The sequence below is a fragment of the Pinus tabuliformis genome, chromosome X, assembly GCF_031772625.1.
Source record: "Pinus tabuliformis cultivar Carrire ecotype Pingquan chromosome X, CPIR1, whole genome shotgun sequence".
Taxonomy (NCBI): domain Eukaryota; kingdom Viridiplantae; phylum Streptophyta; class Pinopsida; order Pinales; family Pinaceae; genus Pinus; species Pinus tabuliformis.
In genome coordinates, this window is record NC_142308.1 from 712,389,803 (window position 1) to 712,403,825 (window position 14,023).

Sequence of the window (14,023 nt, forward strand, 5' to 3'; positions counted from 1 at the left end):
TTTCAGAATAGTCAACTCCTAGTTTTTCTTGTGAATGTTATATGGCTAATCTTTTTCTTCATCGCACCTAAAATCCTCTTGAGTGCTAGTGAATGCATGAGTTATTTGGTGAATCAAATTCTTCTTCACTCATTGTATCCTCATTAGTTTCATGTGTTTTCTATACTGGCATTCCTTTTCACTTCTTTTGACGATTACGATGCTAGTGCAATGTGTAACCAATTACAAGAAAATGGTTTGTTACATTCATCATGTGAGGGAGATGATTCTATTATTCAAACCATTTGCAAAACTGTTCAGATTGACCTATCCTTATTGTATTATAATCAAGAATCTTATGCTTTGATTGGTCCTTCTGATCATAATTCTGATCTTGATGATTTTCATTCAGCTTATCATTTTCTTACCAGCCTATCCGATGAAAGTTGTCCTATATGTTGGACATTGGATAAACCAATGCTCCCTATGTGTTTCACAACATGGACTAACCGCCTCTCATGGATCCTTATCTTTGGCAATGTGATCATTGACTAATACCTGCAGGTTTTGGTCTAAAGGAAATCATGATTCCCAACATTTTGTATCAGAGCGTATCTCACGAGTTCGATACGCACCCAACTTGCTTTGGGGGAGAGAATGTAGGACATTGGATAAAACAACGCTCCCTGTGTGTTTCCCAACATGGACTGATTGCCTCTCATGGATCCTTATCTTTGGCGATGCAATCATTGACTAACACCTATAGGTTTTGGTCTAATGACAATCGTGATTCCCAACACTATATTCCTTAATCTCTATGGTTTATCATATCACTACTCAGATATGTTTCAAGTCGTTGAGGCACTTCAACTCTTGCTAATGGTTATGCCAGGCCCTCACTATCTTATCAAGCCCTTTGAACACGATCAAATTCATTTTCCCTCACAATATGCTCATATTTATCTCATACCTTAATGGAAAATTCATGTTTTTAAGGATCTTAGGGTTTTCAAGAGGATTGTCTTGAATTTCATGATCCAATCATTGAATGGTTGGATCAATCTTACATGGAAATCTTCGTCGCAAATAACAAGTTTTGATATTTTCTCATGCTTTCTAAGGTGGGAAAAATAGATGAAGATACATTCACAAGAATATTTCGAGGTTTGTTTAATTATGGTTTTCATAAAAAGGGTAAGAATGTGAGCTGGTTATAAGTAGTGACTATGACATATCTTTCGGTTGACAGGCAAGACCTTAAATTTGTTGTGCAAGTTATTCAAGCGCTTATATTTTCTATTTCACATTGTCTTATGTCTATTTTAATTGCTTGTATATTTGTGTATGCAAGTTGGGAGAAGTTACAATGGCTACATTAGAAATTTCATTACACTTGACCCTGACCTTCTAGCTGGTTAGGTTAGGAGTAGGTCTAGTTGCATACTCAGTCTCCCCTTGCACACTCATCCTGCACTCACTCTCTATAGTTTTTTCTTGTGTTTTCTTACTTTTGTCTCACATCTTGTTTTTGGTTTACCCTCCATTTTATTTGTCTCTTGGATTTTGTTTCCTTATTGTGTCTTATATTTATTTTGTGTTTTTTTTTTAATAAGGCTTCGCATGAAGGATGTTCCCTTCGACTTGAAAGACAATGTGGAAAAATAGAAAAGGGTCTTGTGACACTGCAACATTTGGCTAACCTTTAGTCCTTCTTCTTTGTCTTGGTTCATACCTTTTGGTCAATGATGTTTTGATGGAAAATATGATCCTTGCATAAGGAGAGCTTTGTGTGAAACCATGACACCTGTATATTTTCTAGGAGCCTCATTTCTATGCTTGATTCTTTATGTTTCAGTGTTTTCCACACTGATCCAATCAAGTAGAGAAGGATAAGGGGAAAATCTTAATGAGAAAACTCATATCAGAGGTTTATATATGATTCTCTGAAGGAACAACCTCTTCTTCTCTCAATAAGTCGAGATCCCTCTTCCACCCTGTTGTAGCATTTTCTTGCACCCGTAGCACGAGTGCTTCGGGAGACATAGAAAGCTTCCTAGAGATAGCCTCTGGGTTGATTGTAGACCAGTGCGTAGGACATATTAAATAGAGGAGTGCATTTGATATTATATGAGGGATTAGTTGCACTTCAATTGTCACGTAGTTAAAGGATAATAAAGGGGCCTTGGTTCGATCAACTTTCTGGAAGGTAAACTCAATCCAACATATGGATCTGAATGCTCAAGGGGTAAAATCGGGCCAACCTCATGGAGAAATGTCTAGTTCTGGTGGTCGACACACAACAATAGGTAGTCTTAATATCAACGTTGTAGTAACATGGAGAGGAGGAAAGAGAGGAGGGAATTCAATACATAGGGCTACTTGTAATGAAAAATACTAAAACACAATGTTCCAGTAGAAATATGGAAGAGGGAGGATATGAAAGAGTGGCAGAGTGGAGTGCTAGTCAGGGTTTCAGGCCATATAATCATGGGCACATTTGTATCCAAAAGATCAAGAAAATATGTGCACATTATAGGTACCTAAGTAAATCTCTAGCTAACATAGGTATTGTTGCTACTTGGTAACTATTTGAAGAGGACTCATGACACTTGCATGCCCTCTCCAACTCCTCACCATTCTTTAGACTCACCATTACACCTAATTCAAAGTACTAAAAAACTTGCCTACCTCGCCCCATAGAAACCTCTGCAAATCTGAGTTCATTCCCCGGACCCAAAACTGCCTTCCTCATCTGATCCAACAAGCTAACTTTAAACTCAATAAAACTCCTCTGAACATATACTTAGCCTAAAATTAGTATTTACATCAATCATATCTAGCATTATTTTCCATATTTTCCTGAGATTGACAAGGAGAGAGCCCTCTCCCGACCTGGTAGGGCTAGCTACCAGGTTAAGCGTGGTTTGATGTTATCCTAGACCCGCATTTCTTAGCCTGAGGTAGATTTAGGCCATAACAATCCTTAAGCTTTCTTGATCTAAGTCACTGTGTTTGTATCTCTGCAAATTGTAATGGAATCACTTCGCATAGTCCTCCAAGCTTTCTTCCTCCTTTTGTGTCATCCTAAATATTTCTTCCCTTAAATATCTGGTTTTGCAATAATCCTGATACTTAGATAGGAATGTCTCTTTCATGTCACTCCATGTCCGAATGGTAGCAGAGCCTAATCCTATGAACCATATCAATGATGCTCCTTTTAGAGTAGCATGGAATAATTTTAGCTTCTAAGCATCTGAAATATAATCATAAGCCCTAAACGACAATCAAATTAAAACAAGACTTAGGTGTCAAGGTCTTCTACAGTCATTCCTTGAAAAGATGGGAAAGATGACAAAGGAATTTTTTCATGGGAGCCTCGCCTTTGATATCCCCTATTGGAAACTCAAAGGTGGTAATGGTGGCATCTGTTTTAGTGTTGTTGTCATTGTTATCCCCCATTTTTTATCCTCCTGATCCTTGTTGTAATGGGTCTTCTTTAGACCGTTTTGGTGACTATCTTGTGGGTGAAGATTTGTTAATTGATAGCTCAAGCTGCTTTGAGGCTAGTTGTTTCACTGCACTGCCCGAATCAGGATATTGATAAGTCAATGAATTCTTTTCCATCTCAGGCTCCTAGTGTTCCCCACCGGTTTCCCCTTGACCCTCAACCCTAAGGTCCTGATCACTAGCCTTCCACTGCTACTCCTGATTTGGATACTTAGTTTTAGGAGTGGTTACACTAGTTTTAGGATGATACAGTCTGGAGACAGAGGAATTAGATGCTTCTATTCTTATTATGGGAGTAACAACTTTTTGTGGCCCTATTTTCCTTGCATCCCTCTGATAATTTGACTGTTCTTTTTTTTTTCTTTTGAGATTAGCTCATGAATAAATGTTTTCCTCCCCAAATCTGTGCTATTCTTATTTATTTTATGACCCGTTTTTCCTGTGATTTATTAAACTAGTTGTAATTTTGTATTTCTATTATTCGTACACTTTACATATGGACCCTATGCATCTTTATTCAAGCCCTAAGTGTCTCATCTTATACAGTGGTGAGCCCACTCAAGTATATTAGAATGATGCATAGGTTCTTACCTCTCGTTTTACTAGCCAACACCTATAAAGATAAGAACACATATAAAGAATCAAGAAATTCACACAACTTAATTGTTCTAGTGACCACGGTGGTGAGCTCACCCAGGTATATTAGAGCAATGCATAGGTTCTTACCTCTTGTCTTACCACCTAGCACCTATGCACTAGAAACACTCTATTAACAAAACACACTTGGTTGATTGCATTGTCGACGGCCTTCCCCGAAAACGACGCCAAAATGTTGAGTCAATTAAATCACTATTAAAATGAATGAATCACAATCATTAATTATCAACCAGGGGTAGGTTTGTTTATTTCTAAGGAGTATGCATTGTCTGTGCCAATACACTTCAGCCAAGAGTAAAAATAAAAGATAGAAACAAATGTTGCTGAATTTAATTGTAGAAAGTAACACTCATGCAGAAATAAAAAACATTCTATAGAAATGAAACCACACTTCATGTTACCAAGTAAAATGTGTGCCACACACCATGCTACTAGCTAAGCCAACTGGTTGAATATTATGTTCAAATTAATCCTATGTGACAGCATATCAGAAATCTGGAAACATAAATAAACCCATTTTGTAAATTATGCAGCGACATAAATAATTTCACACTTATTGAAAGGAACAATAATTAATCTACCACTATGCTGCTACTACTATTGCAATACCTACTAAAGAGAAGGGCCCTTCCTCCCTAGCGAGACGTAGGGATGAAATGCGAATTAGTAAAGTCTCAACACCATGTTTGTAAAAACATCAACAATGCTATTGTTTTTATTAAAATGGTTATGAATTGCATAAGAAAAATGACGATATTGTCTGTCCCATTTACATGAATCTAAGTCCCCTTTATAATATTTACATGTCTAAAATAAGAAACAGATTAATCATGAGAATCTCATGATTCCTATGTTGATAAATATCGAGAGAGAATATAAATCGTTACAACAGGTTCTAAATACATGGCCTATTGTTATTACATCATTTCTCAAAATCACAACTGCCTTGACTCCTTAGCCGCCCATAGATAATACAATCTTTACGAAAAATGTCCTGTGGAATAGTACCCATGGTCCTAGATAGTTGCAGTGTAGTCAACATCCCATGGTGTAATAGCAATTCGAGGTGTAACAACAATGCTTGAGGTGTAACAACAATTCGAGGTGTAACAATAATTCGAGCTGTAACAACAATAACAAGTACTTAAATTCCCTTTGTGACTTATTACACCATTGTTCATCCCTTGGCCATGGACTTTGTTGCATCACCTGAAAGAAACAGAGCCAGAGAAATTTTTCCATATTTGCCTCAATTAGGCATCAAAAAGATGTCTCCTCATTCATATTTAATAAAAATGGAAAAATAATATGTCATAACAAAAATGGATTCTTATAACCGGGAAAAAGGTAATTATGATATAAATTCCATAGGTTCAGAGGTGAAATTGTTAAGGATGGGGGGAAAAGGTGTCCAAAATATGCACAAAACCTGAACCCAACACTATCCTCACACCATGCATGACCTTATTCACTCTTCAAAATGTGATTTTACAATCCTTGAAAGTTTTGGGACTTGTTAGGAAGTCGGGGCACTTCAACTTTCGTTGATGGTTATGTGAGGATCTTGATACTTTGGTAAGATCCCTAAAGTATTTCAATCTATTTTTTCTCGCAAAATTAATTTCTTTGCATGGTTTCACTCGATGTAATTCCTTTTGAAAAATGTTTGGTATTTCAGATATAGTCTTTCATACTTTCAAGATTTATTTTATGATAAGATTCAAGATTATATTTCAGATGATTCATCTCCATGCAAGGTTCTTGTGCTTAATTCAATTTTGGAGTGTGTATCCCTTATAGAAGAATGGAACTGTGAAGTTCATCATTTCAAATAATGTCTTTAGTCAAAGGAATCATGTCTATGAGATGCATTTCAGAATAGTCAACTACTAGTTTTTCTTGTGAATGTTATATGGCTAGTCTTTTTCTTCATCGCGCCTAAAATCCTCTTGAGTGCTAGTGATGCATGAGTTATTTGGTGAATCAAATTCTTCTTCACTCATTGGATCCTCATTAGTTTCATGTGTTTTCTATACTTGCATTCCTTTTCACTTCTTCAGACTATTACGATGCTAGTGCAATGTGTAACCAATTACAAGAAAATGGTTTGTTACATTCATCATGTGAGGAAGATGATTCTATTATTCAAAGCATTTGCAAAACTGTTCAGATTGACCTATCCTTATTGTCTTATAATCAAGAATCTTATGCTTTGATTGGTCCTTCTGATCATAATTCTGATCTTGATGATTTTCATTCAGCTTATCATTTTCTTACCAGCCTATCCGATGAAAGTTGTCCTATATGTTGGACATTGGATAAACCAATGCTCCCTATGTGTTTCACAACATGGACTAACCGCCTCTCATGGATCCTTATCTTTGGCAATGTGATCATTGACTAATACCTGCAGGTTTTGGTCTAAAGGAAATCATGATTCCCAACATTTTGTATCAGAGCGTATCTCACGAGTTCGATACGCACCCAACTTGCTTTGGGGGAGAGAATGTAGGACATTGGATAAAACAACGCTCCCTGTGTGTTTCCCAACATGGACTGATTGCCTCTCATGGATCCTTATCTTTGGCGATGCAATCATTGACTAACACCTATAGGTTTTGGTCTAATGACAATCGTGATTCCCAACACTATATTCCTTAATCTCTATGGTTTATCATATCACTACTCAGATATGTTTCAAGTCGTTGAGGCACTTCAACTCTTGCTAATGGTTATGCCAGGCCCTCACTATCTTATCAAGCCCTTTGAACACGATCAAATTCATTTTCCCTCACAATATTCTCATATTTATCTCATACCTTAATGGAAAATTCATGTTTTTAAGGATCTTAGGGTTTTCAAGAGGATTGTCTTGAATTTCATGATCCAATCATTGAATGGTTGGATCAATCTTACATGGAAATCTTCGTCGCAAATAACAAGTTTTGATATTTTCTCATGCTTTCTAAGGTGGGAAAAATAGATGAAGATACATTCACAAGAATATTTCGAGGTTTGTTTAATTATGGTTTTCATAAAAAGGGTAAGAATGTGAGCTGGTTATAAGTAGTGACTATGACATATCTTTCGGTTGACAGGCAAGACCTTAAATTTGTTGTGCAAGTTATTCAAGCGCTTATATTTTCTATTTCACATTGTCTTATGTCTATTTTAATTGCTTGTATATTTGTGTATGCAAGTTGGGAGAAGTTACAATGGCTACATTAGAAATTTCATTACAATTGACCCTGACCTTCTAGCTGGTTAGGTTAGGAGTAGGTCTAGTTGCATACTCTGTCTCCCCTTGCACACGCATCCTGCAGTCACTCTCTATAGTTTTTTCTTGTGTTTTCTTACTTTTATTTCACATCTTGTTTTTGGTTTACCCTCCATTTTATTTGTATCTTGGATTTTGTTTCCTTATTGTGTCTTATATTTATTTTGTGTTTTTTTTTTAATAAGGCTTCGCATGAAGGATGTTCTCTTCGACTTGAAAGACAATGTGGAAAAATAGAAAAGGGTCTTGTGACACTGCAATATTTGGCTAAACTTTAGTCCTTCTTCTTTGTCTTGGTTCATACCTTTTGGTCAATGATGTTTTGATGGAAAATATGATCCTTGCATAAGGAGAGCTTTATGTGAAACCATGACACCTGTATATTCTCTAGGCGCCTCATTTCTATTCTTGATTCTTTATGTTTCAGTGTTTTCCACACTGATCCAATCAAGTAGAGAAAGATAAGGGGAAAATCTTAATGAGAAAACTCATATCAGAGGTTTATATATTATTCTCTGAAGGAACAACCTCTTCTTCTCTTAATAAGTCTAGATCCCTCTTCCACCCTGTTGTAGCATTTTCTTGCACCCGTAGCACGAGTGCTTCGGGAGACATAGAAAGCTTCCTAGAGATAGCCTCTGGGTTGATTGTAGACCAGTGCGTAGGACATATTAAATAGAGGAGTGCATTTGATATTATATGAGGGATTAGTTGCACTTCAATTGTCACGTAGTTAAAGGATAATAAAGGGGCCTTGGTTCGATCAACTTTCTGGAAGGTAAACTCAATCCAACATATGGATCTGAATGCTCAAGGGGTAAAATCGGGCCAACCTCATGGAGAAATGTCTAGTTCTGGTGGTCGACACACAACAATAGGTAGTCTTAATATCAACGTTGTAGTAACATGGAGAGGAGGAAAGAGAGGAGGGAATTCAATACATAGGGCTACTTGTAATGAAAAATACTAAAACACAATGTTCCAGTAGAAATATGGAAGAGGGAGGATATGAAAGAGTGGCAGAGTGGAGTGCTAGTCAGGGTTTCAGGCCATATAATCATGGGCACATTTGTATCCAAAAGATCAAGAAAATATGTGCACATTATAGGTACCTAAGTAAATCTCTAGCTAACATAGGTATTGTTGCTACTTGGTAACTATAGACAACCATGAACAAGGGAGAAACCGACAACTTCATCACACTATTTTAGAGGAAGAAAAACATATATGGAATGAGATTACAAAGAGGAAAAGCATACTACATATTGATCTACTTGGAATCACTAGGGAGTTTCATTAATACTTGAAGGGTCTAAATAACCAGTCCATTACATTCAACATGTGTATCGCTCTAGTCCCTCATGAACAGGCTTCGTAGAACCAAAGTGGAACCACAGAATTGGACCGCTCGGGTGCATAATTATGGAACCTATTCTAAGTGTTTCTTCCTCCCTTTTATAAGGAGAGGGAGTGCTTTGTAAGAAAATTACAAAATATATTGGCCTGAGCTCCAGCTCTCTCACATACTAGCTGTCTCGACATGTGAAGGCCTCTTGCCTCAATTATTACAATCTAGATTTGATCCCCTTCTTAGAAATAATGCAACATTAAAGAATAATCGGAAATAAAGAAAACTAAAAGATGATGGGAGGAAGCCCCCTCTAATTTTCCTGTGAAATCCTTTAATCAGAACACGTCTTTGCCATGATGTGCCTTTCTTTCTGCTTGGTCGGTTCTTGTCGCTTTCATCTTAATTGCCTGAATTGCTCGTTCTCTAGACTAGGGAGTGGTTCGACTGTGAGTTTCCTAATACCAACTGGAAGTGGAGAATGTAGTGGTAGTCCTTCACTGTGTATCTAAGTGGAGCCCCATGTTGAGTCATTAATCTTCCTGAATCCCCATACCTTCATTTACTCTCTGAAGACGTGCAACGAAATAGTCAAATTCATTTATGAGGCCATTGTTGTCCTGGGTTTCTTGTTGCGGATGTTTCCATAGGATTAACCCATATTTATCTGTAACTTCTCCATGCCTTCATTTAATAACTCAGATGCTAACCCATACGCTAAAAAATACCCTCACCATCCCACTGAATGGAAGCAAAAAAGTCGTTTTAATGTTCATCAATCTGGGTTGTTGATTCAGGTCAATTCAATCTAGGTCATTGATCTAGGCCTGTTGGTATCACAATCGCAATACAAGGGAGAGATTTTTACCATATTCCATAATGTTTTGTTGATGGTCTGGACCCGAAATGTAAGAAATTGCAATATATAAAATATTGCATTCATCGCAATCGCAAGTCGGAAGGGGCTTTGATAGAGGAGGAAACTGTGACTTGAGAGATCCCCGCTTGTGATAGACGAGGGAGGAATTATCACAATCGGTGAGGGGAGATGGAACTACCGATATCGCAAATAGTAGGATGAACTTGCGATATCAGCAAAGGAGTGGTGATGGGACTTATGCGATATCACAATCGACGAGGGGAGATAGGACTTTGCGATATAGATGGAGGAGGGATTTATGATTTATGCGATCCATGATTGCGATATCACAATTGGTAGGGAGAAGATTTATTGCGATAAGCGGAGAGGGACTTATCATAATTGGCGAGTGGAGAAGGGGCTTAGATATGACAATCGGTGGGGAAATTACGATATGCGATATCACAATCGATGGGGGGAAGAACTTTATTGCGGTAGGCGAGAAACTTTGTGATATTCGATATAACAATCACAAAAGGAAAAGAGAGATGAGTGGATATGTATTATAGAAAGGGAAAGCTTCGATTGTGATTTGGGATGTGCTCCTGGACCTCCGATATGCTCTTCTCCTTCATTTCAAAGGCAACAAAACCCCTGAACTTCAATAGGCCATATCTTCTGATACATAACTCCATTTTTGGACTTCCATATATCGTTGGAAAGGCAGTTCCGAAAAATATACGATGGAGACTGGCTAATTTAGGTTTGGAAAATTCTGTAGCTTGGAAAATGACTACAAACGTTTATGCTATTTTGTGCTTTGGATAGCTTGAAAACACTTTTTGTAGCGAGTGACAACATTAGCTCCTACTGGGGACAATGCCTTGCCGGAAAGGTGCTGAGAACCTGCAGACCAGTAGCCTACACCATTGGGCATGGAGTTAAGAATATAATGAACTTGTACAATCATCAAATCTCCATGAAACTTTGTTTGCACAGAGTCCTTTCCTCATCAAACTAAAATGTAGAAAAATAAATTCTACCAATTGGAAAGTAAATGCTCAGCTAGAGAGATTATTTATGTATAAATCCTACTTATTTGAGTTCAATTCACCTAAGTGAGTTCAACCCTCCAATGGATCTAGGCCAACATCAGAGTATTGGACCATATGCCTTTGTGCTTCTAAGATTTAAAAAACAAAACAAGCATGCACCATGAAAAATATACAAATAAGAAGCTTGATGCATACTCCAAAAACAACCTTTGATGTTGACCAAAGAATGTGCTCATGTAATCAACTACAGGGTCATGGAATTGAAAAGGAAAATTTGCATCTGCCTTATTTTCATTAACAGTCTGCTGACCAATATCTTCTTGGTCAGGGAAGTTGCAAATATTATTAGGCTCCTCAGCTTTATATTTCTGAGAAAAACTTGTTGTTGAAATCCTTCTCCACACTCATTGGTAAACCAATCCCTTTGAACATCCATAACCATCACGCCCTCCTTTAAATAATATGAATCATAAATCGGAAGGGGTTCTTGGTCTTGTTCTAAGGTGAAGGATGTGCATTGTAAACTAAAGCATCCTTATTAACCTCTCGGTGGGCCTCCTCTTCTTGCGCAACTTCCCATGATTGGGATTGTTGTGGCTCTGCATCACTTGAATCTCCATCAGAGTCATATACATTGTAAGAAGGAGAAACATCAAATTTAGCTGAATAGGGTTAGTGAGGGTTTATTTGTAGCTCAATGATCTTTGCTTCTTCTCTTTCTTTCTCATTGGGTGATGCTTCTTGATGCGCGTAGATGTTTTCTTGGAGCGAAGCTCCACAAATATCTTCAACAGGGTCATCAACCTTAGGAATATCCTCATCATTAAAGTGTGCAACAATCTTCAAACAGAGCATTCGGTGGATATAATCTTTTGCAATAATGATGGAATGCTATATGAAAACATTTTAATAAAGATATGCTACCACGAGGTATTGTTATGTAGCAAACTCTAAAATATTCTTCTAAGAGTACATGAACAATTTCATTTGCGCATCTTCAAAAATAATACCCTTTTGCTCCATGCATTCATGAAAATCCTTAAGTTGGTGCTGGTGTTGTCTAGGCAATCCTCTTTTTAGATAGAGACAATCCCTCTAGCCCAATGAGTAGGACTAGAAACCTACATGACAATCAACTAGACACTTTCCTAATTTACGATCAAAATAGGAGAAGAGGAAGATGGCCTACCTCGTTCTGGTGCTACAACATCCTCCTTTCTTGAATACCTTGAATCACTTGCACCACAGGCTCTGTCTTACTGCTCACAACGTTTGAATGTCTGCACAAGAGATCAAGACACAACAAAGCATATAACTACAAATAACATAATTGAAAATAACCTACTTAATAGATCAAGGAGCATTAAGATAAATGATGCATCAATACAAACATTTATGGAAAGTGAAACAACAATTATATATATTAGTAGAATAAAGAAGGAAGCATACAACCAAGCCTTGATGTCAATAAGCTCTCCTTTAGTGAATGTCCAAGTGCAAGCTCAATATTTCAAAGCATTCCTCCAAGCCAAATGAGTAGCATGTAGGCACAATCTCAGCATAAGGGTGCAAATAGCTAAAGACCAACCATTTGGGAATGGGAGAGGATGAATATATAGACAAGGAAAGGGAGTTATGATCTCTCCAAAGATAGGAGAAGGCCCTCATCTCAAGTAGGTAGCTCATAGGGATAAGACCAAAAGGCCAAGTTGAGAGAACTTGAATTCATCCACGCTAAACAACCTCCAACTCGTCGTTCTGGAAGCGTCTAGAGCACAAAGCTTCTTGTCCTCTTTGGGAAAATTGCCTTTTAGAGATCATCGCTAGTATCAAAACAAAAGGAACGATGGCATCTTTGGTCTAGTATAGTGCAACTAGCGACCATTGCGGTTTTTAGTGTCAAGGGAGCGATGATACTCAAATTATAGAGCCCTTTTCATCGGGGGAAGTTCAAGGAATTTTTCCCTCATTGTTTTAGGGAGGATTTGATCTGCATATCTCGATGAGCACACTACATGATGGTCATGTTTCGGGCACTTCGGGGTATGTCACAGGGAAGTGCGGGAGGCGTGACAAAATATTGTGTAACAAATGCCCCCGAAAGTTTGAAGGTAGAGTAGGGAGTGATGGCTGATATGCTTTATGAGCTTTTGCAAGGATGAGAACAAACATTGTTAGGAGACCTACAAATCAAGGATATATATAAATATACATATATGATATCAAAACATGAATCCACGGTATGGACGCAACCATCCGGATAGTAAGGTCTATGAAAAAGATCCATGACATGGGTGTAGCCATCCGAATGAGAAGGATCATCTGTAAATCTAAGATCCAAGGTATGGATGCAGCCACCCGATATATAAGGATCATCATATATGTAAATTCCCATGATATGGTCCAAACCATTTATATAGAAGAAACGTGTGTACAATCATGAATAATACATAACTCCACACAACCTGAGCCATATCAGACAAAGTCAGGGTCTTGTGCTCCATTGCAACCCGACCAAAGTATGAATTCTAATATGTGAATGAATGTGTCGAAGTCGAACATGCTAGAAAACCACCTGATTATCGGCCAAGGATGTGGACCATTAACAAGCACAAGAGAAACCACCAATAATGGCAATGGCTCTCAAGGTACGATAGTACAATCCATGAATGTGAAAGTGAAGCTGATGTCGAACACTTGTGGAATCATCCAATTGAAGGCCAATGATGAAACGTATCGTCGGATGTGAAGAACTTGCCATTAAGGCATGCAAGCTCTAAGGTATTGAAAGGGAGTCTCTAAGTCATCTTCCTATATAATGAGATAAAGTCGACAGGAAGTGACCCACTGAAGGAGGGCCATGATGAGTCCCCCATCATCGACACGAAATGAGGAATAAAGTGGAATGAAATGAATAGGATCCAAGACTGTAGCAAAGGGTCAGATAATTTATAGGTAATAGACTGCAGATATGACTTCTCATGAACATCGACGACACAACTCCAGAGTGTGGCAGCATTTGACTCAACATAAGACCAATGATCATGACAACGAAATGGAATAGTCAGATGAGAGGAAAAATGGATCACCCAAACCCAGGAGGACAAGTGACTGAGTGAGGATATCCCAAACCTGACACGAGAAGCAAAAGAATATCATGTTCAAGAGAAATATGATGCCTATACAAAGGATGTTTCACTTTCATTTTCCCCACTATTTCTAGCGACTACCCCAATTATTTTTTATCACAAGATTGAAGGGGATAGAATATGCTTGTCATATAAGTTCATTCTTTGAATGAATCCATCCTAGTAAGTTTTACGAGTCCTAGGAAGGAGAAA